This window comes from Gossypium arboreum, chromosome 2, assembly GCF_025698485.1.
Source record: "Gossypium arboreum isolate Shixiya-1 chromosome 2, ASM2569848v2, whole genome shotgun sequence".
Taxonomy (NCBI): Eukaryota; Viridiplantae; Streptophyta; class Magnoliopsida; order Malvales; family Malvaceae; genus Gossypium; species Gossypium arboreum.
The window spans coordinates 82,576,802-82,595,994 of record NC_069071.1 but is presented as its reverse complement, the minus strand read 5'-3'; positions in this window follow the sequence as shown (position 1 = coordinate 82,595,994).

The window sequence follows — 19,193 nt, the reverse complement described above, 5'->3', positions numbered from 1 at the left end:
TCCGGTTATAGTCACCTAGCACAAAAGCCTTCGGGACTTAGCCCGGATATCATTCGAATAACCATGCACATATATCAATAAATCATGACACATCCATATTTCATTTTCATTACCAAAGCTCAAACACAAAACACTTATCACACTTACAAATTTCGGCTCAATAGCCACATACAAAGAGCATGATTTTGATTTACTTAAGACATAATCTAATCGAATCATAATCTAAGCTCCATTACTCAAAAACTTACCTCGGATGTTGTCGAACGATTTCAAGTGACTATTCGATCACTTTTTCCTTTCCTTATCCAACTTTGGTCCTCTAAGCTCTTGAGCTAATTCAAACAAATTTAACTTATTAAAGTCTCATTATGCTAGCTTATGGCCGAACATGACAATGAATTTGATGGGTCATATGGCCACCTTTAGCTCCAATACAAAATGGTCATACGCATTTTTAATCACATTAAGCAATTTAATACAATTCGTTCGAACATCAAAAGAGAAGCTCAAGGTACTTAGCCCATATATACATTAGACATTAGAGTCACATATGTACGAAATCACGAATCGAATTCAACATATTAGCTAATATTCCCCTTAGCCGAATTTTCTAAGTCAAGATAAAGCCATCAATATGCTTACCTATGGCCGAACATACACATCAACTTATGTACTCATTCATGTGGCCGAACATGCATGTCTATGTTGAGGCCTATTGCAACACTTAATACATTCTACAAGTATGGTCACTTGTATTGACTAAACACCATTTTGTTTCAAGTTCAAAACTTGACCAATACACATATATACACTAGTAAATCAAACACTAACATTTGCACTTCACCTTACTACCATTTCTCATCCAAATAACATGAACAACAACCATATTTCTCTTCTACTTCCTACCATGGCCGAATGCATCACAACACCATACCATTTCAATTTTGGTCATGGTTAAACAAAGAACTTAATGTCTCACTCAAAAATGCTAAAAAGAAGATTCAAGAATCATCAATCCACCATCACATGCATCATTACAAAGCTTCACTTTTAGCATGCAAATGACATCAACACAAATCCACCTTAGCCGAATATCATCTCCATGACATAGTAAAGATTTGAACCATGGGCTAGTTAGAACTCAAGCTAACTACTAAAATATACATGAATCTCATGGAGCAACCTCAAACATACCTTAGCCTAGTTACATGCATGGCCGAACCTCTTCAACCTTTCTTCTTCCTTTCTCCTTAAAGTTTTCGGCCAAAGATGTTCAAGGATAAACACTTTTTTTTTTTGTTTTCTTTCCTTCAACTCACGGCAACGGGGTGGGGGGGAACAATCACACACATTCTTTTTTTTTTTTCTCATCCTACTAACACTAATACTTTATTGCCCATGCTCTTTATTTTATTATTCTTTACATGAAGCATTAACCCAACATGTTTATGACATGTTTTAGCCATAACATTTTGTCCGCCCTCATGCTCATGGCCAGCCACTACTAATTAGGGGGGAAAATTGACATGCAAGTCCTCCCTTTTGATTACATGCACTATTAGATCCTTATAGATTAGCCTATCACATTTCAAAAGTGTCACACAAGTCCTATGTACTACATTCACATGCAATTAACTAAATTGAAGCTTAAAATTTTCGCACATTCATATTCACATATTTTAGACCATAAATATCACATTCAAATAATTTGGTGACTCGGTTTAGCGGTCTCGAAACCGCTTTTTGACTAGGATCACTATAGGGCTGTCACATTTTGAGTTTCCTAACTCGAGTTATAATTAATTTAGTGACTATTTTACTTATGGATAGTTTTATTATGAATAGTGAAATAAATTGTTTTGATTTGTGTAAGTAATCAAAAAGTTTTTAATGTTCCCTGTTCGGTCCCAAACCATTCTAATTGCATGTTTTAGGGCCTCGAAGGCTTTTTTTAGGGATTTATTGGATGAATGTGAGTGAATTAATATTTTTTTTAAAAAGTAAATTTTTTATGCCCTGAATAGGTAAGATAAGTATGGTAATGCCTCGTGCTCGACTCCGGTAACCGTCTCGGGTAAGGGTGTTACATTTATTGGTATCGGAGTAAGATTTTAGTTGGTTCTCAGAATATTCAGTATGAGTGAGAGTCTAGCTATACATGGCATACTTATATTTTGATAGTGTGACGACTACTGACGATTTTAAAATGTTTTTCTTTTATAGTTATGGATCTTGAACGAGTTGGTGCAGATGATGTAGAAAGTAGCGCACCTAATCCCGTAGAAGGGATGGTGCTACCAGATAGTAGTGAAAGGCCTGTTATAGTTAGTCAGGGAGGAGGGGATGAAGAAGCCTTCATCCAAGCTATGAATTAATGGTTTACCGAGTTCGTTCGTACGAATCTGGCTGTTAGACGTCCACCCCCTCATGATCCTCAGACTACCCATGTAGCTTCCCCAGTCACAGATACAGTAAGAAGAGAGAAGCCACCAGTTGATAAAATTAGAAAACAAGGGGCCAAAGAGTTTCGAGCTACTAAAGATGACGATATAGAGAAAGCTGAATTTTGGCTCAAGAATACTATCACGGTCTTTGATGAATTATCCTGCACACTTGAAGAGTGCATGAATTGTGTTGTATCACTTTTACGAGACTTGACCTACCATTGATGGAAGACACTTGTGTCAGTAGTACTGAAATAGAGGGTTACTTGGGATTTCTTTCAGGAGAAGTTCCGTAAGAAATGCATTAGTCAGAGATTCATTGACCAAAAAAGAAAAGAATTCCTTGAACTAAAGTAGGGTAAGATGACAGTGACTGAATATGAACGTGAATTTGTCAGGCTCAGTAATTATGCTCGAGAGTGTGTGTCTACTAAAGCTATTATGTGCAAGAGATTTGAAGATCGGCTCAATAATGATATTTGATTGTTAGTCGGTGTTTTAGAAATAAAAGAGTTCGTCATTCTAGTTGAAAGAGCTTGTAAGGCAGAGGAGTTGCTGAAAGGAAAGGGTAAAGCTGAAATTGAGATGCAAGACACGAAGAAAAGACAGATGAGCAAGTCATTTCAGTCTACATCCAAGAGGCCTAGAGAGTTCTCCACGATATCTAATTTTTCAGCAAAGTATTCTAGCCGAAACAGAGGTAGAAGATTTATGGGTCAGAAAGCTCAGACCACTTCAATTGCGAGTGTTGGTAGTATTTAGCCTGATAAACCCGAGTGTCCTCAATGTGGTCGATGTCATCCAAGTCAATGTTGAGCAGTTGAGATTGGTTTGTTTCCGTTGTGGTGCATCGGATCATTTCATTCGAGAGTGTCCTGCGATGGTTAAAAGAAAAGTAATCTCGAGTCTAAGATCAGGAAATGCCCCTGTTAGAGGCAGACCTTAGAGAAGTTTGGGAATAGAGGCAGGTAGAGGTGCATCTAGAGATTCAGCAGTGAGACCCGATGTTAAAGCACCTGCAAGGACCTATGCTATCCGTGCTCGCGAAGAGGCATCCTCCCCCGATGTAATTAGGGGTACATTTTCTCTTCATGATGTTAATGTTATTGCTTTGATTGATCCAGATTTGACCCATTCCTATGATTGCATGAAATTGATGCCTAGTATGAACATGTCCATAGAGTCTACGGGATTTGTGATTAAAGTATCGAATCCATTGGGATAGTATGTATTAGTAGACAAAGTATGTAAAAATTGCCCTTTGATGATTAGAGGTTACCATTTTTCGCCCAATCTCATGCTATTGCCATTTGATGAGTTTGATGCGATTCTTGGTATGGATTGGTTGACTGCGCATGACGTGATAGTGAATTTTGGAAAGAAATTTATTGTGTTGAAATACAAAAATGGTGAAATTCTTTGGGTTAATTCAGATGAGTCAGATAGTTCAATTGCCATGATTTTTGTTATGTCTACTCAGAAATGCTTGAGAAAAGGATATAAAGCTTATCTTGCATTTTTGTTGAATACTAAAGTTCCAGAGTTGAAAATTGAATCAATGCATGTGGTATGTGAGTTTCCTGATGTGTTTCTGGAAGAATTACCAGGTTTGCCTTCTATCATAGAAGTTGAGTTTGGTATTGAATTGGTATCAAAGAAGAAGAGCAATTCATAGGAAAGAAGAAGAGCAAGCAAAGGAAGTCTATATTCTGAGATATTTAAATTTTTGTAAGACTAGTTTAGAGTGACTTCGTGATCCCCTGTTCCAAATTTGGAAAACCACTAGAAATTGTAAAAAAAATAATTATAAGTAAAAGTTTGTATGTATAGATTTCTTAGTGAGTCTATTTTCATTAGAAACAAACGAAAATGTTATCTGATTTCTGTATAATGAGATAATCACTTTTTATTGAAGAGAGGTCAGGTCTGCTAAACTGTGAAATAGGGGAACATTTAATGAATAAACTGTAATAATTGGCCAAACTAAAAATTCTATAAATTATTATGGCAAGAAGATATATGAGTCTAGTTTTAGGAAAAATTTATGGATTTAAATTTTGAGTTTTCTAACTCGACTTATAATTAATTTAGTAACTGTTACTCAGATGGACAGTTTTATTATGAATAGTGAAATAAATTATTTTGATTTCTGTAAGTAATCGAAAATTTTTTTAAGGTTCCTGGTTCAGTCTCGAAAATTCCAATTGCATGTTTTAGGGCCTTGGAGACCCTTTTTAGGGATTTATTGGATGAATGAAAGCGAATTAATTTTTTAAAAAAAGTAAAATTTTTTTATGCCCCGAACAGGTAAGATAAGTCTGGTAATGCCTCGTGCTCGACTCCTACAATGGTCTTGGGTAAGGGGTGTTACATAAAATAATATTAAAAATAATTTTTTCGGTCCTAAAATAGTGGTTCTGAAACCACTATTTCGTCCAAGCCCAAAATCGGGCTGTTACAATTCTCCCCCCTTAGGGACTTTCGTCTCCAAAAGTCTTACCAGGAAAGTGGTTTGGTTTCTCACATAAACTTCTCTTTCTCACAATCATTGCTAAAGAACTTTTACTCTTCTGAACCTTTAATACTTGTCTCATTAATTTATAATATTCGAATCATGAGCAATTTTTCGTTATACGATGCTTTCACCAAACCTTAACCTCTATCAGAGAGTTCATGCACTCAAAAGTCTGATCCATACCATCATGCTACATATACACTCTTACTTGAATCTTTTCGAAGTCGAAAAGTGAAACTAGTTAGTTCATCTTGGTCTTATGCTCTCTATAATTTCACTCATTCCAATTGTTTACCAATTCAATTCTCAGTTGCTTCTAAATTTCAAAGCCTCCTTTAGCTTTCCCAAGAAATTATTATATAAAACCCGAATCTCAATCCGATTAGTGGAGACTAGAATTCCAAGAAATCCAACAATCATAAAGACATAAAATTCCATGAATCTGATGAGTGAAAGTTTTTTATATACTGGCATGATTTACATATCTCATCAAACATTTAACAATAAGTCTCATAACATTTTCTCTTTCAGAGACAGGAATAATCAAGACATGAAATCCATATCAACTTTTTCTCATCTCCATTCTAGTGCTAACACAGGCAGAAATAATTTTGATGACACTTGATATACATCCTTAAACTTTTCAACATTTCTAGAATTTATGCAAAAAAAAAAAAAAATCAACAATGTCAACTTCCAAATTCGATCACTAATACAATATTCCCGAGGGTTTCCTCACGAAATTTATGTATAAGTTTTGGATTTTTCTGTCCAAGTACCCGTAGCCACAATTTGCTTTCTCAAAGATCATACGATTACATTATCCCAAATAACACAAATATCTCTATTGAAGGCATTAATTTCAATTAACTTACTTAAGAAAAGATATCTATCATATCAATTGAAATTTGAAATTTCACCACTTAGGCATTTCCCGATGTCAAATCCTCATACGTAAATTAGAGAAATCCAAATATTAAAATCACCACATTACCATGATCAAATCAGGAGCATAGTCACACTTGACATGATTATCGCAAGCTAAAGAACACACTTTGAACATGAGTCATAATTGACATATTATGGAACAAAGATAACAAGAAAACCAAGTAAAAAAATCCAGGATAGAGAAATCCCAAGCTACGGGGCTATACCAAAAGACCAAAAACAACCTCCTAAGAAAATATGAAAGACTTCAATAATTCCTCAGAGGGAAAAAGTCTAGAAGAAAATATCATTTAATCCTACTGGAATCAAATACAATAATTTAGAGAAACAGAATCATAGCATCATGTGTATTTTCTGACAAGTTCCCATCAGACTGAATATAATAGAATACCAGAGAGAAGTAGAGCAAAGCAGACTATAAACCAATTAGACCGACACTATCTTCGTCGGACATTAAGATCAGATAACATTCTCATATAATAAGAATTTCATCAGAAGATAGATAGCCACTATAATACTTCCAAGAACAACAATCTCTTAAAATATATCAAGAGAGACAATCATCATCTACTCACTATGATTTCCATACTCAGACATTTCATGTTTCAAATATTATTCCTCTAACTATTTCTGTCATCACAAATCCCATATTATTACACTTTCTCAACCTCGTACCTGAGTAATTCGATTTACCAAAGTACATTTCTTCTCTAATTGTGACAGTGCATAATTCACATAATCTTTATGTCAACCTAATACTTTTCTAGCTCTGGCTTACTTATCAAATCATTCTTAATCCCTAATCGTGTTTATAGATATCTTTCCACTGAACTCTTTGGTTTCATACTTATGAATTTATTCAGTGCAAATCTCATGAAATTCCATTACATACACCACTCTGGTAAGGGGGTGAGGTCGTAGGGCCTCTGACTCGACTCTCGTATACATATACATGTAACACAACTTTCATCATCATAGCAACATCATCAAAATCATATCATTCATTTTAGACAGACTGAAATTCATATTCATTTTACGCCAACTTTCCAGTTATCTCATTTAGACAAGTATACTTATACATGCACTTTATGAATTTTGAGTAACTTTACTTATCCCATTCATTTAATCAAACCAGTCATGTACATAACATCATACGAGAGCCAAAAAACATGGATAAGTATATTCCAATCTGTACTTTCATTTTGCACATTATCGTATGCATATCATTACAAACATGTAAATCGATCCAAGCAATTTAACACTTATACTCAGACTATGTGAATTTGCCAACCATATTCATTCAAATAAGTATACACGAACATTCTTTCTTCCTGTATTTTTAGTACTGCAAGATGCATTAGGTACTAAATTGCATTTTAGTACTGCTTTTCATTCCCAGGCAGACGGTTAGTCTAAGTGAATTATTTAAATACTTGAGGATATGTTGAGATGTTGCATTCTCTAGTTCAAAGGTATGTGAGAACGATATATACCTCTGATTGAATTTGCATACAATAATAGCTTTCAATCAAGTATCAAAATGGCACCTTATGAAGCTTTTACGATCGTAAATTTCGTACACCTTTGTATTGGACTGAGCTCAGTGAAAATAAAATACACGGGGTCGATTTGATCAAAGAAACCAAACAGAAAGTAAAAGTGATCCGTGAAAGTCTGAAAGTTGCATCAGATCGTTAGAAATCGTATGCAGAATTGAAACGTAAAGACATAGAGTTTCAGATAGGGGATAGAGTGTTTTTGAAAGTCTCACCATGGAAGAAAATACTTAGATTCGGTCGTAAAGGCAAATTGAGTCCGAGATTTATTGGACCGTATGAGATTATAGAGAAGATTGGGTCAGTTGCGTATAGACTACTGTTGCCACCTGAGCTAGAAAAGATCCAAAATGTATTCCATGTCTTGATGCTTCGTAGATATCGACCAGATGCTTCACACGTGGTTAGTCTGACCGAAGTTGAGATTAAGCCCGATATGTCATACAAGGAAGAACCGATTCATATTCTGGCTCGCGAGATTAAAAAGTTGTGAAATAAGAAAATTCCATCAGTGAAAGTATTGTGGCATAAACATGGAATTGAGGAAGCAACGTGGGAACTAGAGCATATAATAAAAGAGTTATTCGAACCTATTCGCTTATAAGATTTTCGGGGATGAAAATCCCTAGGAGGGAGAGTTGTAACAGTCTGATTTAGACCCTAATCGAAATGGTAGTTTCGGGACCACAAATTCAAGTCATAAAAATATTTAAATATAACTTTTCATGTTTACTATATGTGAATTTGCATGTGTGAAAATTTCGTACGAAAATTTGATTGTTTGTGTGCTTAATTTGATAAAAAGACTTAATCGCGTAAGTTGAAAACTTGATAGTTTAAATTATAAAGGTTGAATTGATAGTGGCTTTTTAATATGGAGTATTTATGTTGCAAATAATCCTTTAGATTAATGATGGTCGAATGTACCCTTAATGTACATGTTTATGTTATTATTTTATAAGGTTAAATAAGTAAAATGAATAATTGTAATAATAATATAAAACATAAAATAAATCATGCATGAGTTTATATTCTTTTGACTGAAACTAGAAAAAGAAAAGAAAGGAGAAAAGCTCATGATATTTGACCATTGTTGATACAAATTCAAGGTTAGTTTAGTTTCAGTTTTTGATGATTTTTACGTTTTTGAGATTGTTGATTTGAGTACTATTCGACCCATGCTTAAATTTCTAATTTTGATGCATATTTTGAGTTATGCCATTGACGAATATTTTTTTTGTGATGTTTCATGATGAAATATTAAAAAATGTTTTAGATTAACATGTTTTGTATTTGAGTTTTTGAAGATTTTGAGTAATTACGACTAAATTACAAAAATAATAAATTGAGGGGCTAAAATGTGAAATAGATGAACTATATGGACTAGAATGGTTATATGGAAAATTCAGCCCAAATACATTGTTGTGAGATTTTGTGTATTTTGTGCTTTGTGCAATTAGGACTAATTTGTAAAAGTATGAAATATTAGGGGTAAAATGGTAATTTTCCCATTTATGTGTTGTTGGATTAAATTGAATGAAATTGTGTTTAAATGAGGTTAATTTGAAATTATATAGATCAAGAACAAAAGAAATCGACTTGGATCGGGGAAAAACGAAAATAGTCGAATAGCCGATTTGTAACGTCCGTCGATATCCGAGGTAAGTCTTTAAGCAATTAGATATCATTTATCTTAATTGTAACTTAGTTTAATATGTTGCTATGGAATCTTTAGATTCATAAAGAGCCAGCCGAATGTGTTTGTGTATAGAAATTGAAATACTGTATTTGAATTTAATTTGACAAGGTTATATTGTTTAAAAGTTTATATGATTTATGAGGAATATATAGAATTTTTGTTAAATGAATTGTGCTTGAGACAAACTTTGAGCCTAGCAAGCTTTATGCTGGTGAATGTAATCGGGCTTTATGCCTAGCAGGCTTATTGCCGGTGAAAAATATCAGACTTTGAGTCTAGCAGGTCTTGTGTCGGTGTGTGATTCAGGCTTATGCCTAGCAGGTTTTATGCCAGTGATTTATTTCAAGTCTATGTCTATAAAACTTCATATCATGAGCAAGTAAGTTGATCTAAATGACTTCTATATTTGGCCACATAGGTAAGTATATGTGAGGTTCTATTGAACTTGTATATTCGGCTACATGTGAGGTTATATTGAATTTGTATATTCGGCCATATGAGATGTTTATTTGAACTTGAACATTAGATTACATTTGATGATATATTGGACTTATATATTCGGCCATATGAAATAATATAATGAATCTTGTGAATTTGGCCATTTAGGTAAGTTTTTATGAGATGATATATTGGATTTTATATATATTCGGTTATATAGGTAAGTATTTATGTGGTGTTATAATTGACCTTGAATATTCGGCCATGTTAACTTATTTAAGTTAAAGTATATCTTTAATGGTTCAATTCGGCTTGTATGAAATGATTAGATTATTTATTTGAGTTGTTTAATTTGCTTAAGGCGTACTAAGCTAAGTTAGCTTACTCTGTGTGTTTTTGTTACTTTGTTTTATAGATTTTGGTTGTAAGTCACGAGCTCGGGGATCGTTATCGAAGTCATCCACACTATTGTCAACTTTCGGTACTTTTAAAAGTTTATTTTTGAACTTATGGCATGTATAGGCTAATATAAATTTTGTTCAACCTTAGATATGTATAATCTTAGCCATGCGAATATGGCCTAACTTCAAAGTTCGGATGTGGTTATGTTTGGAAATGGTTTATTCCGTTTTGATTTTAATGTTATGTAAAATGAATGAAAAGTATATGTGATTGGTGTTTTATGTTTTGGAAATAGCTTGAAAATGATTAGTGAACTTGGTTTGGTTATTGATAGTTTAAAAATGTTAACAAATTATGAGTATGTTCGAATATGCATAGCTTTATTTGGTTCGGTTTGCATGGAAAGTGTATATGTTCTTAAAGTGGTTAATTGTATGATGATATAGGTATGGTAAATAAAGTTAAATAAAGATTATTTATTGAGATTATTTGTTTAATACGGATTGTAAGTGAAACAAAGATAAATTACCAAATGAATAGTGATTTATGTAATAGTATACTATGGAAATTATATGAATTATAGCAAGATGTTAATTATATGTAAATATATATATGTGTGTGTGTGTATGTTAGTGTATTTGAATGATGCTTGCCATTATGGTTTGGTTTATAATGAAAGTGTATGTGTATCTATATATTTGCTAATGAATAAATACTTTATGATAATATTATTTGGTTTAATATGCATGTATAGAATTAAGAAGTATAATGTTTAATTTATTTTTTTAAAGTATTCGAATATCATTAAAGTGATGACCATATGATTCGTGCTATGTTTTTATAAGGCATATGTTGTATGGCTTTGAAGTGTGTTTATTGGTTTGAAAATATGATTATATGCATGGTATGGATTCGGTTAAATTTTGAGGTATGATTCGTATATGCAATATGATTAATAATGAATGTTTAATATTTAATTAGCCATGTGCTTTATATATATATGAATATGTGAATGTCCGGAATTATATTTTTGTTCAGTAATACCTCGTGACCCTAGTCCGGCGATGGATACGGGTTAGGGGTGTTACAACTTTAGCATCATTATCTACGTGATCGGGTGTAGCTCGGTTGGAGAGTACCTTGCCCATATAAGATAGTTCTCATTCGCACCATAATACATCACACTATCACAACTTGTGGCATGTATTGCTAGACCCTTACACGTACTAAGTTAGTCCGAGAATTGACTAAACCATGCTCTGATACCACTAAATGTAACACCCCTTACCCATGTCTGACGCCGAAACAGGGTACGAGGCATTACCGGACTTAAACATGCACATTCATTCAAAAACCAGGCCATAAAATCTCTTTTAATTCAAAACCTTTCAAACACATGCATGTCGTCCCTTATTTGGGTCTACGAAGCCCAAAACATTCATCAAAATTGATTTGGGACTAAACCAAGAACTTTGAGAAGTTTTAGAAAAACTTAGAAAATTTTCCCATGAAACAGGGTCACACGCCCTGTACCTTTGGCACGCCCGTTTCCTCAGGCCGGGTAACTCTCTGTTTATGATGTCAGCATGCACATTGAACCACACAGTTGACCACACGCCCATGTCTCCAGGTTGTGTCTCTCACACGGTTGAGACACACGGTCGTATCTCATCCCGTGTGGCCAACACTTAGGCTATTTTCCAAGCCTTCATGTTACTCATAATCTCTTACAACCTTATGCAGAAAAAAGTCGCAAATCATGGCATCATTTTAGTGATTAAACACTCTTTATGTTGACATATCCTTAACATTAACATGTCCTCTTACAAGTAATGCATCTACTCATACAATACCAAGTCTAGATTCCTTATTTCACATTCATAAGACTTGTCATTTTGATGACTACTTTTACCATTATACTATGGTTACCAACTTATCCATTAAGCACTCATGTTCAATCATTATCACATTGGGTTTATAATATGCAACTACTACATGGCTATGACCACCTCAATTGGTCCTAGAGCAAACATCTCATACACATGTCATATTACTAACTATGCATGGCAAACAAACATAGTCACATTATAAGCATTAGACATGACATGAATAGCTAGGCTTATAAGCCATAATTAATATGAGCCACATCTCATGGCCATATACATATAACTCAATATAAGCCAACACATTTGGCTAAAGCAAAATAATACATGTCAATCAACTAGATCCCTATACATGCCACTCACTTGAAATTTCTAATATATACTTCATTATTCCAAAGGTAGCGACTTGATAGCGTGATGCTGCCTTCGACGATCTCGAACCTCGAGCTAACCTGAAAACACTAAAGGGAAGGAATGGAAGGGAGTAAGCTTTATAGCTTTATAGCGTGATACTTACACATGTTCCAGTCAAGCTGTGTGACAGCCCTAATTTGACCCTAGTCGGGAAGTGGTTTCGGGACCACAAAACCGAGTCATAAAAATAATTAATTGTTATATTCTATGCTTATTATATGTGTACATGCATATGTGAAAGTTTCATGTTCTAATTTTGTCATTTGTATATGAAATTATTAAATAGGACTTATGTGAAATAATTGTGGAAGGTGATAGGTAATTTTAAAAAGGGGTCTATTAATGCATGTCACAAAAAGTTTGGACTTGCATGTCAAATATCCAATTTTTATTATGGTGGCGGCCATAATGATTGTTGATGGGCAATATATATGTTTAATTAAATATTATAATAAGAATTTGCATTATTTTGAAATAAAAAAAATTAATTGAAATAAGAAAAGAAGAACAAAAGGTTTGGTTCATCTTCTTCCTTGCTTAGCCGAACCTTAAAGAAGAAAGGGGAGATAGCCATTCGGTCACTTTTGAGCTAGAATTAAGGTATGAAATTTATGTTCATTTTTTGAAATTGTAGCATATATTAAGTTAGTTACTAAGTCCCTAACTTAGCCATGTCAAAATTTTGATTTTTTTAGTAGTGATATGAGTAATCGGCTATGGAAGATTTTTGAAGAGAAAAAGATTAAGGATGTCACCTGATTCTGGTTGCTGTTAAAATTTTGCATATCTTGTACTGTGGGTAAAATGCACAAAATAAATATGGTTAGAACTAACATGCATTGCTGTTCGGTTTATGCTTGAGGAGTTTAAAAATTTGGGAGCTTAAAACTGTTTAATTTGCTATTTATATTGCTGTCCAAAAGTTTCAATTTTAGTAATGTCCCATTATTAATAGTTGAAACTAAGAAACAAGTATTTGATGAAAGGATGTAGGTGGCTAAATTGTCTGAAAATTTAATTGTTGTTAGCTCGAAAAGTATTCGAATGCGTGCTGGAAATTAATATCTAAAGGCATGCTAGAGTTTAATATGCCGAATATGAACAATTATAAGTTTAATTAAGGTTTTCTAAATTACCATTTTCATTGCCGAATATGTGCTTAATTAAAGAAGAATTTGTTGTTGAACGTTTTAAATGATTTAGATAGTTATAAATTAAGTTGAAGCTTGGTAAAATTGAATAATTGTGGCTTAATTGTTTAATGGCAATTGGCTATTATAGTGAAATGCAATGTTAATATTTAGTTGCTAGTGTTATATGTGTGTTAGCCGAATTTGAACTTGAATAATGATTTGAGCACGATGTATTGTATTGAGATTATGCTTTAGTGAAATTATAGATATATGTGATGAAATTGATTGGTGATTTACATGTTTAAATAACATGCATGTAAGGTATGTGTGAAAGAGTGATTTGGTAATAAATCTGTTTGGGACAGCAGCAGTAACGTGATTTTGGAAAATCACCATAAATTATGGGAGATGAGTTAGAAGCTGAATAAATTATGTAAATTAAATCTTAATGGGTCTAGTTTCTTATAAAACAAACCGTGTAAGCAAAAGAATTTCCGATAATGAGATATTTGAAGTGATGTCGGACAGGGTCAGAATGACTTCTAGATCCTCTGTTTTGTCTTTATAAAATCATTATAAATTGTAAAAAAAATTTCATAAGATTAAATTTATATGCTTAGACTCCTTAATGAGTCTAGTTTCAAATGAAATAAACAAGAACATATTTTGAATTCTGTACAATGAGAAATTTGATTCGTCGTGAGGAGTGGTCAGATTAGTCAAATAGTAAAACAGGGGAAACTTTAAGAACAATCTGGTATTGATTGACCAAACAAAAAATTCTGAAAATTTTATGGATGAAAGATATATGAGTCTATCTTCAGGGAAAATTAACGGCACTTGATTTGGAGTTTCGTAGCTCCAGTTATAAATGATTTAGTGACTGTTGCTCAGGAAGACAGCTTGCAGTGAAATTATGATTATGTGGTAAACATTGATAAAAATTTGTTAATGAGTTGCTTATTGATTTCTTATAAGCTTACTATGATCAGTAGGTGTGAAAGTCGAATATATATATATATATGTATATATTATATTTTGAAAGTGATGCTCGAATAGTCGAATAATGACTAGTTTAAAATCTTTGAATTTAAGCGCAAGAGCATAGAGGGGCAAAATTCGGATAAGGGAAAAGAGAAAGTAATCGAATAGCCGTTGTAATCGTTCGGCAACATTCAAGGTAAGTTCTTAAGTGTTTAAGCTTGATTCCTTTTTATATGCCCAAGAGTTAAATTAATATGGAAAAGGGAATGTAAATTTTATTTAGTTAATGTGTCGAATATGTAATGATTTAAGGCTATAAGCCGATTATGGCTATTATGCTTAAGTTGAATTGGATTTGGAAATTTGATGCACTAAATGTGTGTTACAATGAATAAACTGTGCCGTATATGTGCTAGTGGAGATATCACGATTTGTGATTATTAAATACCTAAAGGAAACCATGATGTGTATAAAATTATTATTATTAGTCCTTTGTGGTAGCCGAATATGGCTTGGCAATAAAGTGATTAAATGTGAACTTCGATGAGGTAAACTATTAAAAGTGTGGTGCTATAAGACTATGGGCTAATACGATATGTGGATTCGTTCCGTAAAGTAAATTATTAAGGTATGTGATATGTACTTATGCATGTTAAATCGATTGGAATTGAATCATGAATGTGAATTGCAAAGCATAGGTAAAAATGCCTATGACATATATGTGAGTAAGGGTAAAACCATCGTAAATTATCGATAAGGATGGGCTATGTGCGGAACCATCTTATAATTGCTAATTTGAAAGGTTGTGTGTGAATCAGTGAGCAATATGTATATATTAGATGAATCGCGACCTTTCGGTTCTACTTGAATTAAGTTGTGCGATAAATAATTTATGTATATGACTTATAGTCGAATGGTCACTATGGGTTAAGTTTGAATGGTGGAATGGATATGTGATATTTATGAATGACTTTTGAACCGAAATGTAAACGATGGTGTTCATATGGAGCTTATACCCGAATGTTGCAAATGACTACGAATGTGATATGTTGAATGAGATGTATTAATATATGATTAAATATGCATGATATTTGAGGTGTATTCGGGTTAAATCCCGCAGGCTTCGTGCTGGTATTATATCCGGGATAAATCCAACAGGCCTAGTGCTGGTATTATATTTGGGCCTTCGTGCCTAGTAGGCTTAGTGCCGGTGATGTGTATTCGGGCCTTCATGCCTAGCAAGCTTAGTGCCAGTGATGTGTATTCGAGCCTTCGTGCCTAGCAGGCTTCGTGCCGGTGATGTGTATTCGGGCCTTCGTGCCTAGCAGGCTTCGTGTCGGTGATGTGTATTCGGGCCTTCGTGCCTAGCAGGCGTAATGCCAGTGAAATGATATGTTATATGAATTCAGTGTTCCTTGTAAGATAAAGGTTTAGACGAATGTTAAAGATGAAATGATAGTGTATTGTATCATGCTTATATGGCCTAATGGCAAGTATAACATGTTGGTAAAAATGCAATATGCTTTTATAATCGAATGATAAGTTTGAAATGAACATGAGTGAAATGTTATGCATAAGCTATCAAATGCTAAGTGTGAAAATGAGATGAAAGAAAAGTGTTTGAGATGTATAATTATATACGTTCGAATGATGTTAGTACTTAATTGATATGAATATGTTATATGGAACTTGTTGACTTGATTATTTGGGCCTTTGAGCTTAGCAAACTATAATGCCGGTGAGATACTATTCAGGCCTTCGAGCCTAGTAGGCTATAATGCTGGTGAACTGATATCGGGCCTCGAGCCTAACAGGCGAAATGCCGGTGATTTGAGAAAAGTCCATGACTAAGGTACCTCGTGTTAGGTTGACAAATGAATACATTCAGTACGTTAAGTGGGCCAGGTACGCATTATGTACTCATATGTGAGTTTGATCTGCAATGAATCATAAGCGTGCATTGTGATACATACGTGAATAAATGTTATAACTATATCTATGATCATGATACACCGGGTCAGGGTGTGAAAGTATGTGAAAGTATTCGATTTAATTATGTTATACGAATTCAGATTAAGTGTGATAAGAACGCTGAACGTGCATTATGTGTTTGTGTGTATTCGGCTAGATGGCAATATACCTAGAATATGGCCACTTAAGAAATTGAATAATCGAAGTATAATTGCGTTTATTTGTTTGCATTGCTTAAGACTTACTAAGCTTATGAAAGCTTACTCCGTTGTTACATTCCTCTGTTTTATAGATTGTTGACTTCGGTTACCTGCTCGGGTTGGAGTTCACCGGAGATATTATCACACTGTCGAGCTCACGCTATTGGTGTAAGTAAATCCTAGTATTTCGAGTCTATGGCATGTATAGGGTTTTAATGTTGAGTATGTGATATCATAATTTAGCCAAAGGTGTTGGCTAGTGATGTTTTGGGCCTCGTAAGCCCATATATGGGACAGATTGCATGTGAAAAGAAAAGTTTTAAATTGATTGAAATTTTTCGGCCTGTTTTTGTGTGATTGACTAAGTTTAAGTCGGGCAACACCTCGAACCCTGTTCCGGCGAGGGATACGGGTGAGGGGTGTTACAAGTTGTTTTCTTGAGTCATAGTCACTAAATTATTTATATCTGGAGCTACGAAACTCCAAATTATGTTATTCTAATTTTCCCTAAAACTAGACTCAAATATATTCTTACCATAGAACTTTCATAATTTTTGGTTCAGCCAATTAGTACAATATATTCCTTAAAGTTAGCCCTTTTTCACTATCTGACAATTCTGACCCCTCTTCACTAAAAATTAATTATCTCATAATACGAGACCCAGATGATGTTCCCTTCTATTTCTATTGAAAATAGACTCATGAATAATTCTAATCATATAAATTATAACCCACAAATACTTTTTTTTACAATTTTCAATGATTTTACCAAATCAAAACAGGGGATTTCGAAGTCATTCTGACCCTATCTCAGAACAATTTAAATATTTCATAATATGAAACTCTTTTACTTAACTATTTCTTCTATGTGAAACTCGACTCATAGAGCTTTAATTTCATATTTTATTCAGCCTCTAACACAATTTCTACAATGTTTGGTGGATTTTCAAATTTGGATTATGGCTGCTGTCCAAAACTGTTTTAGTGTAAATTAACGATACTGAGTTTATCACACCATATTAATTCATTTTCACCACATTGGTAAAGTTACATATTCATACATCATAAGTATAGACCTATAATCACAAGGTCATCACAAAATCATTCTCATAGGCATGAATTTCCTATTTACATCTTCACCAAATGGGCATCATAAACTGAAATCATTTCTCATGAGCTTGGCATACATACCTGTGTTACTCAACATGCTCATATTCATTCCTTACTAATCATATAACATGAATTGAATTCACATCTCATTAATTTCATGTAAGTACTTGTACCACTCACAATCTGGTCATAACCTTTCTCATTTAGCTTAAACTGTAACTCTCACGGTTGTACCATTCGGAAAGCTATCAAATATTCACTAAGCCTCAAACATAGGGTATAATGTCGATGCCATGTCTCAGACATGGTCTTACACTAGCTCTCACATATTCATGCCGATGCCATGTCCTAGACATGTCTTACATTGGCTTACATCTCGAGGCTGATGCATGTCCCAGACATGTCTAACACTAGCTCTCATATCAATGTCGATGCCATGTCCCAGACATGGTCTTACACTAGCTCTCAAAATGTGGTCGATGCATGTCTTAAACATGTTTTACACTAGCACACAAATAACCCGGATGTCATGGCATAAACAGAATTGTTTCTTAAGGTTCAATAGGAATTCTAATATATCAATATTCATCATACATAAGCATTTCCACAACCAGAAAATTCATGCTATATCAATTTAAACACATATAATAACAATGTAGTTGTATTATTTACATACAACTCACTCGTTTCAATGGAATATCATATTCCATCAAATCTCCAAGCATTCAATCAACACATAAATGTTATTTACATTTGACATCACTTTCTCATATACAATATCATCAACATAAACTTTAATACAATCATGACAAGATAGATTTTCAAGTATAATAACAATGGCATAAATATCATGCTTAATTAATCACACGGACTTACCTCAAATGCAGTTTTGGCTAATTATTCTTTTTTTGTCCTTAACCACGCACTTTCTCGATTTAAGCCCAAATCTCAATTTTCTTGATCTAACATGATGAAATTCACTTATTTAATCACTAAATAATTTGGACAATCAAAATTCACATTTTTGGCAAAATGTCCATTTTGCCTTTAGACTTTCACAAAATGACCATTTTACCCTTAGACCCGAAAATCAAGTTTTGTCGAATTTCCTTATTATCCAAGCCTAATCGACCAATTATTACTCTTATGACAACCCCAAATTTCCACTATTTCACACAATTACAACCTATTTTATAACTTTTACAAAATGGCCCTTTTAGGTGTTTTCCATGAAAATCCTTTCACAAAAGTTGTTTATTACACAACCAAGACTCATATTCTTCCATATAATTTCAGTTAAAAGCACACATGCTTTCATGGAAAAAACCTAAACTCTCAACCATTTTGCAAAATAGTCACCTCAATAGCTAGATTAAGCTTTAGGGTTCCCAAAAATGTAAAAATCATCAAGAAAAGTCATCAAAATCACTTACTTCCAAGAGAACAACCTAGCTGAAATTTTAAAGCTTCAAAAAGCCCCTCTTTGCTATTATTTT